The 16,620-nt window shown below is 50.8% G+C and overlaps 1 protein-coding gene across 7 annotated transcripts in view; it reads left to right on the plus strand.

Moving 5' to 3' along the window:
- The window catches only part of TNS3 (tensin 3), a 225,516-nt gene that overhangs the window by 25,147 nt on the left and 183,749 nt on the right, over positions 1 to 16,620 (plus strand). The window contains exon 1 of one of the 7 annotated variants that reach the window (XM_067042991.1): positions 10,051 to 10,090. The exons of the other annotated variants lie outside the window; for them this stretch is intronic. The gene's annotated coding sequence lies outside the window, so the exon portion shown is untranslated. Of the gene's footprint in view, positions 1 to 10,050; positions 10,091 to 16,620 lie in introns of those variants that run through there. 7 annotated transcript variants of the gene reach the window in all.

Consider the following 16,620-nt stretch of genomic DNA (forward strand, 5'->3'; position numbering starts at 1 on the left):
ACGCATGCAGGCGTGTATACACAGGTGCTGTGTGTCTGTAGGTGTGCACACACATTGCACACTCATGTTCACACATGTACACACATACACGTATCTACGTAATGGGTGTCTTATGTGTACATGCGTATGCTGTGTCTGCATATCTATATCTATATGTATTCACACGCCAAGCATGTGTATGTGATACCTGTGTGTACGTATGCACGTGTGTATGTTATGTATGTCTGCTGTGTGTACGCGCCTGTGTATGCACGTGCCATTTTCGATCTCTCTTTTTTTTTTTTTTTTTTTGGCCATGCTGGGCGGCATGTGAGATCTTAGTTCCCCGACCAGGGATCGATCCCGTGCCCCTGCAGTGGAAGCGCGGAGTCTTAACCACTGGACCGCCAGGGGAGTCCCTGTCGATTTCTGAAATGGAGGCAGAGAGCGTCTTTTGGGGGGTTGTTGAAGACACAGCTACAACAGACACAACTACAACACCTTAATGTGGATATGTGGAGAGGAAAGGGAGCTCCCCTGCCCGCCAAAAAGTCTGTTTCCCCCCAGTTTGCCTGCCCATCCGTCCTTCTCGGCAAAGATACATTGTTGAATCTCTTTGCCCGGCAACCCCTCTTAACATGCCTTAGCAGAAGTCGTTCTGTGTTATTACATTGTCTCCGCGGTGTGAGGATTAATGTTTCTGTAATATTTCCAGTTACGGATTTGCTCACTCGCATATTCTTTCTAGGTGCTGGCGTTAGCACGTTCCTCCGCCGCTTACGGGACCTTCCCAGGTTGGTGGACTTTGTTTCCCTCCTGCTGGGTCACCCTTTCCCGCCTGGCCTGGCGTCTCTGCCTTCCGACGCCTCCTTAATGGGGATTCACAGGGGTGGGGTGAGCTGAGCCAGAAGCCTGGCCGTTATCGTAGTTCTTTTTTTTTTTTTTTTTTTTTTTTTTTGTGGTACGCGGGCCTCTCACTGTCGTGGTCTCTCCTGCTGCGGAGCACAGGCTCCCGACGCACAGGCTCAGCGGCCACGGCTCACGGGCCCAGCCGCTCCGCGGCATGTGGGATCTTCCCGGACCCGGGCACGAACCCGTGTCTCCTGCATCGGCAGGCGGATTCTCAACCACTGCGCCACCAGGGAAGCCCTATCGTAGTTCTTGATCCAAATGGTCGCGTCGCTTTGCAAAGTGCTTGCCTGGATAATGAACTGTCTCTCACAGGCTGTCTTCTCATTGTAGTTTTGGACACTTGATTGGGCCAAAGGCTCCTGGCAGCTCTGCTGGAGCCCCAGCCCCATGCTGCCCTCCCAGGGTGGCCCCACCCACTCAGGGCTTCACGCACCCTCACTCCATGGTCTCCTGGGTGCTTAAGTCAGCACCCGAGCGAGGCAGAAGCCCGCCGACCTCCAAGTCAGAATGGGTTCGGGCTGCAGACACTTCAGCCCTGGCCCCTGCCACCACCTGGTGCCAGCCACCAGCTACCATTGTCCCTTGCTGGGGGCTCTCTGTCACACTGCCACCACCTCTCCCTCCCCCCAGTCTCTCTGTCACACGGCAGCCAGGGGGAACCTACATTTCAAGTCTCATCACGGCACTCCTTTGCTCAAAACCTCTGGCCATTTTTGTTTCTCTGAGTCACAAGTCAAGTCCTTAACGTTGGCCTGGTCCACTTCCCACCTCATAGCCCCCGGCTGTCCCCCTCCACCCCTGCCCGGGGCATGACCTGCAGTGGCTCCTCCCCACCTATGGCCTTGGTGTCCCTTAGGCTTCTGCACCGATGTCCCCTTCTCAGTCCCCTGTATAAAATATCAAATAGCCCTTGATAAAGGAGCATCCTGCCCCCACGTGTCCTGGCATGACTTTCTGTCTTTTTCACTTTGCTTAATTTTTCTCCAGAGCATTTGGCCCGTGTCACATGCTGTCTTGCTGTTCCCTGCCTGGCTCCCTCCTGGAATGTAGGCTCTGTGAGGACAGGGACCTTTTTTTGTTCATGCTCATTATTGCTGGCATCCAGCGCCAGCACATGGACACATGGCCAGGGTCTTGAGGGGAATGTGCACGTGGGCAGGACCCAGCGGCGCCCAGGCTTGGGCCCTGGGTTTGTCTGTCTGCTGGGTGACAGGGGGCCCTGTTTGTCTGTCAAGAAAGAGAAGTGGAGGACTGCAAAGAGCTGCCTCCTTGGGGGGCCGGGTGCTTCAGGGGGTGCTCCTGGCGTTCACCTGGAGGCCCCTTTGCGAAGTAAGTTCATACTCCCGGGCTGGCAATGAACCTGGAGGGTGATCTCAGTCACCCCAGAGGCAGCTGTCCTTTACAAGATGCCTTGGGAGCGGGGAGAGACGGGCGGGAATGATCAGAGCAGAGAAACTTGGATTCTTCTGTACCTCCCTTAATTTATTGTGGGTATTTCCATGTCAGTGAATAGGGACGTGATTGCTGTTTTTTCTGTACTGTTATAGATTCCTCGGCGTGTTAGTGCCATCAATTGCCTCGGGCGGCTTGTTGGATATTAGAGTTGCGTCCAGTTTTTCCTGTTGCGCATACTTCTGTGATGAAGGGCCTTCCAACTCAATCGATCTGCTTGTGTGCTTGTTGACTTAGAATGCGTTCCTGGGCGTGGAATCGCCCACCATGTGCTTGCTTTACACGAAGAAACGGAGATCCTGTTTGCATGCGCTGTGCTGGTGGAGTCGCTGCCTCAGCATGTCTTGTGCTTCTCCTGCTTTGGGACAGGACCCCTGTGGTCTGGCTGCCGCCGACTTGCTCTACGCGCTTCACTTTGCGAAGGGCCGTGCGCCGAGCTGTGCTGCGGGCGCTGCTGGGCGGGAGCCCGGGCGGCGTCCCTGATCCCGTTTCCGGCCTCCGTTGCCCATTCGTGCAGCAGACGGGTGCGGGCCTTCCCATGGTGACGCGTGGAAACCAGGAGAGGGAAGTGTGGTGGGCGGGAAGCAGCCAGGTGAGCTGGGAGCTGGGGCAGGTGAGGAGCAGCGTCTGTGGCTGGGTGCCGTGAGCTAGGTGGGGGCTGGTGGGCACTTTGGGTGGATGGGGAGGAAAGTCTGGCTGTCGACCCTGGGCATGGACCCTGGGTAGTGGGCATGGACTCCAGCCAACCCTTGAAGGAGTTTCCCTGGAAGGGGATTAGGAAATGGGCCGAGATGGGGGCCCCAGGAGGGCCGTCTTTAAAGATGGGTGTCAGGCAGCCTCTTGTGTCTGCTGGGGCGTCAGCACAGGAAGGAAAAAGCTGGTGAGGCTTGACTGCGGGGGAGCGAGAGTCAAGGCTGCTCTGAGGGCCTCACGGTGCGGGCACCTGCCGTCATCCGGGTTTACATCCTGCGAGCTGGGCAAAGGGTCAAGACGTTCTTCTGCATTTGGTTTGCCGGGAGCGCCAGGCTGCGCGTGTTCGTGTGCGTGGGGCAACGAGGCACCCGTGGGAGCCAACTGTGGAGGGCGGCGCGCGGCGGCACCCACTTAGGGAGGCTTCCCGGGGGCCACGCTGAGCGCTCCGTGCAGGCAGTGACCTTGGCTTGTGTCCCTGACCTTGACCTTCCCAAGCTCACGCACAGTGGGTGCACAGCGGACCTGGCCAGCCGATTGAACAGAGGGTGGCCCCTGAGACCCCATGCTCATAATAGAGGAGATCGGAGAGCTGGCGAGCAGAGCCCTGCACCCATGCTTACAGGGGCTCATCTGTACCCATCCCACCCGAGACTGCAGCAGAAGCATGCCAGACATCGAAGATGTGAAGCTGCAGTCCCCCAGTGAGTGCTGATGACCTCTGAAGGCCCCGGCCCTACACAGACCCCTCGTCGTCTCCGCCAAACTGTATCTTTCTCCCTTAACTCCCAGACCAGCTTCGGTGGTTGTGACCCCCTCGGAATCAGCCGCCGTTCTTCCTGCTGCAGCACCAGGGTCCTGGTTGAAACACCCTTCCCCTCTCTGCGGGCCTGTTTCGCGGGAGGTCTGCCTCCTCCTTCCCCTTTGCTTGTCAACTTCTGACTCCTCATTTTCTCCAGAGTCAAGTCTGGCCTTGAGCCTGGCACCCAGTGCCCCGACCCTCGCCTCTTCGTCACTGGGACCGCCTTCCCCTAGCAGGCTGTATCAACTCTGTGTCCCTCCCACGCAGTGAACTATGGGGAATGAATGGAAGGGCGGGTGCGTGGGTGCTGTGAGTCATTGTCAGTCAGCTACTCAGAAATCAAAGGGCAGCAGATACGAGGCCACAGGTTCCAAGGCCCAGCCCGGGTGTGACCACAGGGTGTGGCCTCCGGTGACCATTGCCTTAAAACCTGGCGTCTGTCTTTATTGATTTACAGTCATTCATTCCGCCAGCAATGTGTGTCCCGCACAGCCTGGCTCCCAGGAGGACGTGTGTCGTTTACTGTGAGTGGGTGCAGGGCCTAGGGACGCCCAGAGAAAGCTGGCCATGGGACAGGGCCCAGGCAGTGTCGCTTCTCTCTCTGACCCCAACGGACAGTGTCTGCTGCTATTTTAGACACCAGATGAGAAGCCCCAGTGGTCAGGTGGGACTGGAACTAGAATAACTTAAAAAAATAAATAAAGGAGAATTAAGGGGGTTGTCAGTACTGTGCTACGGATATATATATATATATATATATATATATTTTTTTTTTTTTTTTTGCTGTACGCGGGCCTCTCACTGTTGTGGCCTCTCCCTCTCCCGTTGCGGAGCACAGGCTCCGGACGCGCAGGCTCAGCGGCCATGGCTCACGGGCCCAGCCGCTCCGCGGCATGTGGGATCCTCCCGGGGCACGAACCCGCGTCCCCTGCATCGGCAGGCGGGCTCTCAACCACTGCGCCACCAGGGAAGCCCCCAATGCACATATGTTAATTAAAAATACTTTATTGCTAAAAAACGCTAAACATCACCTACAACGCAGGCACGGTTGCCGTGAACCTTCAATTTGTAAAAAAATGCAGTAGCTTCGAAGTACAATCAAAACAAGGTCTGCCTATACTGGGGAGGAATTTAAAAGGCCAGATGAGCCCTGTCTGTTCTCTTCGGACTTGCACGTTCTGTCTCCACTTTTGGTGTTCTGTGCTGAAAGCAGCAGAATATGTCTTATAATTGTGGGCCTCAAGGTTTTGCTTAGGAACTAATTCTGGGGGGGTCTCTTTGCACTTGGGGTCAAGTGATGGTGCAGAGATGCTTGGTGGCGAGTGAGGAGTAAGCTCTGGTGTCCTCAATGCTCATCTCCCCTCAGTACTACACGAAGGCCACCTCCCAGTTTTCCACTGGCCCATTTCCTGAAGTTAACTAGGATAGGACGGGGCCCCCGCCAGGTCCCGGGACACTGTCAGGGGCCGCAGAGGTCTGAGAATGGACACGAGGGCTGGGGGCTGGGGGCTCGGGATGTTCAGCTCTGCGACCCCGGGCAGGTCTCCGAGTGTGAGAGTCTAGTGCAAGAGACCAGAACCGCTCGCGGAGGGCAGAGTGCCCTCCAGGCTGAGAGTTCCGTCCCGGTGGGGTCATCTCGGCATGCAGAGAGAAAACGCGACTTAATGCACCAGTCTGATATTTATTATTTCAATCCCCTGCCCCTTCCTGCAGATATTTTCCCCCAGAGCAGGGGGAGCCTGTCAGTGTTGCAGCGGGAGGACGGGAGGCTGTACTCTGTGCCTGTGAGGGCAGAGGGAGGGACATGGTGCGGGGACCTCGCTTTCTTCTCTTCGGTTTGAGTACGAGGCCTCCGTGTCCGCCCGGGCCGGAGTGCACACAGTCTGGGCCTCTGTGGTTTGCTGGTGTCTCCACAGACCCTGCCCTTATCCTCACTGCCGCAGCCTTGTCTCCCTCCGCAGGGCAGGTGAGGCAGCTGGGATGCCTCTCCCGCCCTGCCAGGAAGCGGCCCTGTCTCCCTAGCCCCTTCCTTCTCTCCAGGGATGACACGGAGACAGAAGAGGAATGGCCGGGACAGGGGGACATAACCGCCAGGGGCAGGGGTGGGGGGAGGCGCCACCCTTTTCATCTTTTGCTCTTCTCTGCCTGTTCTTTAATGAAACAGTTGTTGCTTTTGAGCAGGGAAGGGGGGAAAAGCACATACTGGAGGCTGAGTTTTGTAGAGGAAGCACGTTTTCTGTGCTTTCGAAGGCGAGGGAAGGAAATGCGTGAAAGGGGAGGATGGAGGAGAAATGAGAACCAGTTCTCACTTTCTTAGCATCGGCCCAAAGCGGTACGCTGAGGAGGTCACCTTGTCCTGGAAGGGAGCCACGAGACGCGCCCGTGAAGAGCCTCACTGACGCACCCACGGATCCGGGTCCCTGGATGGTGCGCCCCCGCCCATGGGGCCGCCATGGTCGCCGCCACAGGACTCCCCTTGAGGGGAGGGCGTTGTGAGCTCAGGATGGGAGTCGCCTTGAACTCTGTCGCCCACTAAGACATTTTGGTGAAATCGGCTGGACTAGATGACCTCCCTTGAGGCCAGGGGACTCAGGGTACAGGTTCACTGAGGTTGATTTACTATGACTTTGGTGAGAAACACAGGGGTGTGGAGGACAAAGCCTGGAGGGGGGACACAGCCCTGCAGTCCTGTGTCCTCGGAGGAGGTCATTCCTGCTGCTGGACCGTCCGCGCCGATCAAGCGCCAAACACGCGGCACCTTTAACCTGGCTCTCGCCCCAAGGATGTCCCCGGGTGAGGTGACGTACCTCTGCTCGCTGGCTCTGCAGTCTTCTGCCCCCTCACCCCACATCCCCGGACCCCCTGGGGACTTGGTTTCCCCTGTGTCCTGTGCCCCGTCCTGCCCTCCCTCATCGTCTGAGGAACAGGCCCTACTGCTGTCAGTGAGATGGACTCGCGGGGCTCCTGGGGGTCGTCAGGAAGTACTGAAATGTGGCCGGTGCCCTTCGAGGCCCGCTGTGTCCTGTGGCCCTCCCGGGTGTGGGATGCAGCCAGAGCCGGATGAGCAGGGACAGGAGCGGGAGGACGGGCTTGAGGGTGAGGATTTGCCCAAGGGCTGTGCTTGAGCAGGGCCCATGCACAAGCCTCTAGAGATGGTCCCTGGGCCTCCAGTGGCCAGCATGACTGGTGTCCCTGCCTTCCGACAAGGAGAGAAGGCCAAGCGTGGCGGTTTCTGCAGATGAGAGCTGGCGGCAACTTACTGGTATCAGAAACTCCTTAAACTCAAGCGAGAGGGCTGCCCTGGTGGCGCAGGGGTTAAGAATCCGCCTGCCGATGCCGGGGACACGGGTCCCATCCCAGGTGTGGGGAGATCCCACATGCCGCGGAGCAACTAAGCCCGTGCGCCACAACTACTGAACCTGTGCTCTAGAGCCCGCGAGCCACAACTACTGAACCCACACTTCACAACTACTGAAGCCCGCATGCCTAGAGCCCGTGCTCTGCAACAAGAGAAGCCACGACAGTGAGAAGCCCGCGCACCGCAACGAAGAGTAGCCCCCGCTTGCCGCAGCTAGAGAAAGCCCGCGCGCAGCAATGAAGACCCAACGCAGCCAGAAATAAGGACAAATAAATAAATAAATATATTTTTTAAAAAAAGAATTGCATTTTAAAAAAACTCAAGCAACGGGCTTCCCTGGTGGCGCAGTGGTTGAGAATCTGCCTGCCGACGCAGGGGACACGGGTTCATGCCCTGGTCCGGGAAGATCCCACGTGCCGCGGAGCGGCTGCGCCCGTGAGCCATGGCCGCCGAGCCTGCGCGTCCGGAGCCTGTGCTCCGCAACGGGAGAGGCCACAACAGTGAGAGGCCCGCGTACCGCAAAAGAAAACAAAACCAAAAAAACTCAAGCAAGAGGTTTTTTTGTTATCAGAGGCAAAGTGCTTTTGAAAGTGCTTTAGTTGGCTCTTGGAAACCCCTTGGCACTTGGAGTCACAGAGCCAAGGATGGGTGTGACTGGCCCGTGGTGGATCTTCTGTGTGGTGGGGATGGAGGGGTGAAGACAGGAGTCATTTGCCCGGAGTGTTTGGTGACCCCCACTGCAGACTCGGGGGCTGGGAATGAGGGTGCATGTAGCCGGCAGACGGACACTCCACGCTCAGCTCCCAGGGACCCCAGATTTTGGCCCCCGTGTCCCTCGCTCGGGTCTGGTGATACCTGGTCAAGATCAAATGAATCTGATACAGATGTGTGTTCTTAGGGATCCTGCAGTCACATGGGGGTGAGGGATATGTATGAAGAAATAGCACTGAGAGATGTCTGCAAAAACTAAAGTTTAACTACTCTGTAGAAAAAGTGAATAATAATGAATGAATCTAGAAAATGAATTAATGAACAAATGAACGAATGACTATAGAGACAGATCAATAATAATCTTATTTGAAGGATGGAGGGAAATGAGAATGAATGGGCGGCTGCCAGGCAAGGAATCAGAAGACAGAATGGTGTGTTCCTGGTTTTTTTTTTGGGGGGGGTTGTTTTTGTTTTGTTTTGTTTTGTTTTTTCTTTGTGTGTGTGTGTGTGTGTGTGTGTGTGTGTGTGGTTGAAAGTTGAAGCGCAGCTTTGCTATTCCACCCCAGAAATGGAAAGAAGGGTATTCAGTGCCAGAACCTGAGAGGTTAATGCTGGCCTTTGAATTGATGGCTGGAATTCGCACATGTGTTAACCATAAAGGCCCAGGTCTAGCCCACCCAGACTGCTCTCCGAAGCTAAGACATTTGGAGTTGCAAGCGGAGTTGAAGATCTGAAGTGTTACGCCAACACAGGTCATCAGAATTGCACCCTGGGCTGGGCATGGAGGCAGGCCAGGTCACTAGGGCACACAGTTCTGCTATGGGCACATGGTGAGCCAGCAGGTCTGAGGCCATACAGCTCCCTAGGCCATGTGCTGCTATGCGTGGGCCTCCTCCACAGGACCCCACGGAAGGGAGGACGTGGCCTCAGCCGAACATGTCCACTCTCACGGGAGCCTTTCCCAGGAGTGGGTTGCCAGAGCTTTCCATGGTGGAAAGCTTAGATCCAGTGCTCCATGACCCCAGCCCAAGACAGTTCAGTCCTGTGGGGTCTGACAGGCATTGAAACAGGGCCACCCTGTCTGCGGGTCATGCCTACCCACCCCTCTGGGCTGTCCTTCAGGCTAAGTGACCCTTCCACTTTCCAGGTGTCTGACTTCCTCTTCATGTGACACCTGGTCCCCTCCGTCCCAGTCACCTCCCATCTCCTTAAAAAAAATTAAGAACAGGTTTTTAATTTCCTTCTAAAGTCACAGACCCAGAGAGGAAAATGGGTTGTGATTGGCTGGGAGCTGGATGGCACTCGGGATGGTAAGGAGAGGGAAGGGTGTGGTGGATCCCAGACCCCAGGTGTGAAAGGCCCCATAATCATTTGCTCTGAGCTTGCTGGAACCTCTACCTGGTTCTCATCCCTCTTTGGCAAGGCTGCTGCTGCTTGTTTTTCTTAGTTGAAGAAGCAAATTGGAAAGAAGGCCTTTCTGCATTAGAGTTTTCCTTCTTTCCACTCCAAAGCCACTGTTTGCTAGCAGTGTAGATTACCAGTGATACTGACCATTACAGATGCAGGTTTACTGGACAGTATACAAGATTTAAAGTTCCCGAAGGCAAAGAGCCTGCGGGTTTTGATTTTAAGCCCCTGGGTCTGCATTCTTGAAGAGGTCTGAAATCCTAGTCAAGCTGTACTCCAGCCAGAGGCGGGGGTAATCCAGTGGGAGGGCGGAGGGCGCCGGAGGGCAATGGAAGGTTTGCCCCCCAGCCCTGCCCTAGGAGGCGTTTCTTCTCTACTTTTCCTGGGTTTGGCTGAGAAGCCTTTTGCCTTCTCTTTGGAGCTGCGTCTGGGGTGGGGGAGGGAGGGCTAATTCGTGTCAGATGGAGGGGCGCCGGGGGACCGTGCGCTCACTCTTCTGGCTTTTGTTCCCGGCATCTGACTTCTGACGGCAGAGTGGACTTGGAGTTGGCGGCCGCTTCTTTCCGGGGCTCCCGGGGTCCAACTTTTCCTGATTCCCAGGCTCAGGAGGCATACCTGCCTGGCACCGCCGCCGGAGACGGGTCCGCGCCTGCCTCGGCTTTCCTCGCCCGGCCCGGCTCTCCGCGGGGGCCAGGGCGGCCATGCGGCTGCGCGCCCTGACACCCGGGCCGCCTGGAGGGTGCGCGCGCGGGGCGCGGGTGCGCCGGCACCGGTGCCAGGTGAGTGGGAGCCCCGAGACGGGGGAGGGGCGCTGGGGCAAGGGTCGGGGTGCTGGGAGCAGGGACGCGGGCGCGCCGGGCGCCGGGACGGGGTGGGGGCACTTTTGGGTTGGTGTGCGCGTGTGCTTGTGTGTGCCCGCGTACCCCCAGTCTGACCCCCCAGTCTGAGTGCCGATGTGCAAGTGTGTACGGGTGCCCGTGCACTCGTGTTTGCGCGTGCACATTCGTTCACGCCTGTGCCCTCGTCTCTGAGTGCTCATGTGTCCGCGAGTGCGCGTGTGTCCTGTTTGTGCGCGCGTGTCCCGCGTGTGCCCGTGTATGCGCGTGTTTCTTAAGCAGGAAAGGAAGAGAGAGGGAGAGCGGGGCTTTGCCTGGTGGGAGGCCGGCGGCGCCCTGGTGAGCCCACATGGAGTCCGGGGGACAGTTCTGGCTTAATTTTCTAATCCAACTCCCTCTTGAACACACTTCCTTGGACTCCTTTCCTGGAATGGAAGTAAGACATTGGCAATTTCGCGGACTCGCTTCGTAGCCTGTGTTTCTTGCAAAGGAAGAGGGTGCTTAGCTCTATGGGTATGTGAGGGTGCACTAGCATTGTTGCAGAAGTGTAAGTTAACCAGAGCCGTGTAAGGATACTTGGTCCCGGGACGGTCCTCCATGGCGTTTGAACTAAACAGAGCAGATGCCGGGAGGCGGCTCCTTACTGGGTTCAGCAGTCCTTTCTCTGAGTCTCATAATTAGGCATTTATTGCATTCGTCTTCCCGGAAATTTATGTAAGGTTCTGAGGAGTGAGAATTTGTCAGAATGTCAGCTACTTCACGTCACTTTGAGTTGTGCTGCGTTCTATTTTTAGTTTAACAAACGCTGTTGCTGGGCAGCTTAGGGACAGTGTGTGGCATGCAGAGGGTGTCCCTGTCCCCTGGGTCCTGTGGCTGCTGGTGGGTGGAAACATCTCTGGGCAGGAGCACCCCAGAGGCTTGGGGTCCACTCTGCCTATGCAGCAAGCTGTTGTGGCGTTTAACTTCAGAGTCACGTTGCTTGGTGTTTTTGCTCAGTAACTGCCCCCCCCCCGCCCCTAGAATGCGACTGAAAGCTTCCAGGTATGAAAACCCACACCTAAATCCTCTTTCCTGAAAGGAAAATATAGCTTGGATTGTGCTGATTTAGCCTTTGTGCGGGTAACTGTTGCTTCCGGAACATTAGCCCAGAGAACCTAGCAGAGAGGTCTGTGAGGTTTTGCATTTTCGCAGAGCTGAGCGGTGGAGCACTCACTTGCTCAGTTTCGCAGAGATTTTTCTTTCTAAAAAGAGACCTCACAATCAAGACCAGCACTAATTACCCTGAACCCCTCAGGGAGTCCTTGTGGAACCCGCAGCCTTGCTCTCTACCCTTCCAACTGCCTGCTCCTAACAATTAAATGCAATTTAGATTCCTGAACTGAGCCTGCTAAATGCTTCAGCATTTTGGCATCCCCCCCACCCCCGCCGTCTCCCCCTCCCCCCTCCCCGTCTCCCCCCTCCCCCCTGCACTCATTGGCCCCGCCTCTTTGGGAGAAATGAAAGCACAGTATCAGGTGAAAACAAAGGCAGTCTAATCCTGTCTAGGCTCACTTCACAATGGAGATGTTATGTACAGATGAAGCGTGAGCAGATGTTATTACACTATCTGAAATGAATTCCTCCGCCATCCAGCCATTGAAATGGCTTCAGCCTCCCTACAGCACCTCCGCTGTTTCCTTCCTCCAGGCTTCTAGCTGTCGCCCAGCCCGCAAGAAAATCACAGGAACACAGTGCCTCTTTCTCCCTGGTTATAATAAAGGTATTTGCAAGGAATAAAAGGTCACAGTATACCCCGCTGGCCCACAGAATACGGCCAGTTCATTCAGTCAACAAATATTAATTGAGGGTCCACGGTTCACTGTCTGCCAGGCACTGTGCAGGGGCCTCGGAAGACAAATGGATAAGCGCCTGGTGTCCTGCCTCTAGGAAATTACACAGGAGAGAAGGCGTGTAAACAAATAACTGAAATATGAGGGAGGGGGGAAGTATGTGCCAACTGGCGGGATTACGATAGAGGGCTGGCTGTGCTTGTCAGCTACTTGAATGCCTACTCCTGTCTGAGCCTGAGACTCGGGTGGAGACTGGGTCTGAGCCCATATCCCTTATCTGTTGGCTGTGTGGTCTTGATCTCGCACCCTAGTGCCCCGTTTGTTGAACAGTGGTTACAGCCCAGAAGGGCCCTGCCAATGTCATGAACTTCATGATAGCAGCACCTTCGTCCCTCTTTTATAGGTATGGAGTACAAGAGCCCTGCTATCAAAAAGTATACAGTCTCTTGAAAAAACCAGAAACAAACATGTGAACAAGCACGTAATAATAGTGCCTTACATGTATGAGGAGTAGCTTCTTATAGTACGGTCCATTATGTAGTGGAGGCTCTCAGTCCCAGCTGCAGATCAGAATCACTGGAGGAGATCTGAAAAAATTTGTAGTCTGGTCCCACCTCCAGATAATCTGTTTTAATTGGTCTGGGGTGGAGCTTAGGCACAGCTGTTTTAAAAACTCTGCCCAAGTGATTCCCGTAGACCGCCAGTGTTCATAACTGGTACCTGCCATAGCATTTGACTATTTACAGTAGCTTGGTTAATAGGTAGGAGGGGGCGGGTATCCTTTCCCTTGAAGAGAGGTATGACTTGCCCCGGGTCATAGAGCTTGTACTGCAGGTGGCAGAACCTGAGAAGACTTCTGCTTGGTGCAGGACGCTTTGCCTCCTTTGACAGGCTTGACAAGATCAACACCAGGGGATATGTGATTGAGTGAGGAGACTGCTGTAGGATCGCCGAGGAACTTGAAGTGGTCAGGAAGGACTTGGGGGAGGGTGGGACTAGAAATGGTCGCAATAGCAAACTATAAGTTACCAGCATTCTAGACAACTTGAATAGCAGGGGAAAGTTTGGGGATGGGCAAAGCATGCTTTAAAGTTGGAATGGCATGTTGGAAAGAGTTCTCTGCCAATTCCAGTCCATTAGTGGTTGCACGTGGGGTTCTCCTTGTCAGCCATTGGTCAAGGAATACGGAGTTGTGGTCTGTGTGCTGCGTGTTTGCTTTTCCTTTTATCAGTCTCAGAGGAGCATTTCCTTTGTTGAAAATTAGGATTCAAGGTGTTCATTCAGTACCTCATGTTTATTAGTTATGTAGAATTCCAAGAATATACTTTCTTTGAAACTCTTTAGTTTAATGTTTTTATACTAAAGACACATTTTCAAAATATAATAGAAAACTTCACATTGTACACTTGAGTATGTGCAGTCTTCAAAGTTGTTTCGGGAGTTTTAAGTGCTTTGCATTTAAATATGAATTTTAGAATCAGTTTGCCAATTATAAAAAAAGAATCTTCTGGGATTTTGATTGAGATTTTGTTGAATCTATAGATTCTATGCGAAGAATTGTGTCTTAATTACATTGAGTCTTCTGACCCATGAACATGGTATATCTCTCCATCTATTTATATCTTCTTTAATTTCTTTCCACAGTGTTTTGTAGTTTATAGGTCTTTTGCAATGTTGTTAGATTTATCCCTAAGTATTTCATATTTTTGATACTAATATAAATGGTAATATTTTTTGAATTTCAATTTCTGAATGTTTATTGCTGGTATGTAGAAATACAGTCAGCTTGTACATTCATTGATCTTGTATCCTTCATCTTTGCTAAAGTTCTGGAGCTTTTTCATAGATTTCATCAGCTTTTTCCTCCATAAACAATGATGTCATCAATAATTAAAGACAGTTTTTACTTTCTCCTTCCCAAACTGGATACCTCTTACTTACTTATCTTGCCTGATTGCACTGATTAGAACTTCCAGGACAAGGTTAAATAGAAATATTGATTGCAGAAGACCTTGCCTTGTTTCAGATCTTTTTTTTTTTTAGCGGTATGCGGGCCTCTCACTGTTGTGGCCTCTCCCGTTGTGGAGCACAGGCTCTGGACGCGCAGGCTCAGTGGCCATGGCTCACGGGCCCAGCCGCTCTGCGGCATGTGGGATCTTCCCGGACCGGGGCACGAACCCGTGTCCCCTGCATCGGCAGGCGGATTCTCAACCACTGCGCCACCAGGGAAGCCCTGTTTCAGATCTTAAAGGGAATGCATTTAGTCTTTCATTATTATGATGTTTGCTGTAGGTTTCATATAGACAATTTTATGAAGTTGAGGAAGTCCCTTGTTATTTCTATTTGACTTTTTTACCAGGAAATGGATGCTAGATTTTATAAGAGGTTTTTTTGTTGTTGTTGTGGTTGTGTTTTGTTTTGTTTTAGTTAATTGATTGACATTTGAATGTAAAACCAACCAAACTTGCATTCTTGGGAGAAACCCAGTTTGCTATGATGTATTAACTTATGCACTATTTAGAAGTGTGTTATTTAGTTTCCAAATACTTGGGGAATTTTACTGAGATCTTTCTGTTTCTGATTCCTAATTTAATCCCATTGTAGTCAGAGAACATATTTAGTATGACTTGAATACTTTTAAATTTATTTAGACTTGTTTTATGTCCCAGAATATGGTCTACCTTGCTAAATATTCCATATGCATTTGAAAACAATGTGTATTCTGCTGCTGTTAGGTCAAATGTTCTATAAATGTCAGTTAGGTCAAGTTTTTGATAATATTGTTCAAAGCTTATGTATCCTTGCTTATTTTCTGCAATAATTATCAATTATTATTATTGATAAAAATAATTATTAATTATTGAGAAAGGGTATGTTTGTTTGCTAGGGCTGCCATAATAAAATAACACAGGTTGGGTGGCTTAAACAACAGAAGTTTATTTTTTTACAGTTCAGGAGGCTGGAAGTCCCAGAGCAAGGTATTGACAGGTTTGGTTTTTCCTGAGGCCTCTTTCCTTAGTTTGTAGATGGTCACCTTCTTACTGTGTCCTCACGTGAACTTTCCTCTGTGTGCAAAACTTCCATAGTGTCTCTGCTTCTTCATATAAGGACAGCAGCCCTATTGGGTTAGTTCCCTATCCTTATGGCCTCATTTAATGTTGATTACCTCTTTAAAGGCCCCATCTACAAATATGGTCACATTGGAGCTTAGGACTTCAATATATGAAGTTTTTGGGGACACAGTTCAGTCTATAACAAGAGGGTAATGAAATTTCAGACTATGTATGTTTGCCTATTTCTGTTTACAATTCTATCAGTTCTTGTTTCATATGTTTTGAAAGTTTTGTTATTAGATACATAACTGTTCAGGTTTGTTATATTCTCTTGTTGCTTTTACCCTTTCATCATTATGCAGTGCCTTTCTATATCATTGGGAATGTTCTTTAATCTAGAATCTACTTTGTTATTAATATAGTCATTTCAGCTTTCCTTTGATTAACATTATCATTGTATATTTTTTCTATTCTTTGTCTTTTTTGAAAGAAAATATTCTGACAATCCCTGCCTTTTAATTAAGAGATTTAAACTATTTACATTAATGTGATTACTAATATGGTGAGGTTTAAATCTATCATCTTGCTACTTGTTTCCCATTTCTCTCACCTGTTCTTTATTACTGCTTTTTCTCTTTTTTAAAATCATTTTATGATTAATTGAACTTTTAAAATAACTTTGTTTTATCTTCTTTGTTGTATTATTACCTATAACTCATTATTTTAGTAGTTGCTTTAAGGTTTATATTATACTTTTTTTATCTTGTCACAGTCTACCTTCAAGTGATAGTGTTATTCATGTATATTATGAGAGCCTTACAGTAGTATACTACCATTTCTCCTTTCCTGAGTTTTGTGGTATTTTATCATAAATTTTACTTCTACTTATGTTAAACTTCACATCACATCATTATTAGTTTTTGTTTAAACAGTTAATTATCTTTTAGTGAGTTTTAAGTAATAAGTGAAAAATCTTACATATTTGTCCATGTAATTACCATTTCTAGTGGTCTTCATTCTTTTGTGTAAAGCTGTATTTCCATCTGATATCTTTTTCCTTTCGCCCGGACTATCTTTAACATGTCTTGTAGTACGTGTCAGCTGGTGATGAATTATTTCAGCTTTCAGCTTTTGTATGTCCTAGGAAGTTTTTAATTCACTTTCATTTTTGAAATATATTTTTGCTGGGTAGGTACAGAATTCTAGATTGGGTACAGAATTCTAGATTTTCTCAGTACTTTTATTGCTACAGTGTGTTTTCACTTGCTTTTTTTTTTTTTTTTTTTTGAATGAGAAATCTGCTGTTATGCTAATGATTGCTTCCCTGAGTGTAATGTGTCTTCCCCCTCCACTGCCCCTGGCTGCTTTTAAGACTTTTTTTTTTAATTGAAGCATAGTTGATTTACAATGTTGTGCTAGTTTCAGGTGTACAGCAAAGTGATTCATTTATATATATTTTTTCCAGATTATTTTCCATTATACGATATTACAAGATATTGAATATAGTTTCCTGTGCTATACAGTAAATCCTTGTTGCTTATCTCTTTTATGTATAATAGTTTGTATCTGTTAATCCCTACTCCTCATTTAT

The sequence above is a fragment of the Kogia breviceps genome, chromosome 9, assembly GCF_026419965.1.
Source record: "Kogia breviceps isolate mKogBre1 chromosome 9, mKogBre1 haplotype 1, whole genome shotgun sequence".
NCBI classification, from domain to species: Eukaryota; Metazoa; Chordata; class Mammalia; order Artiodactyla; family Physeteridae; genus Kogia; species Kogia breviceps.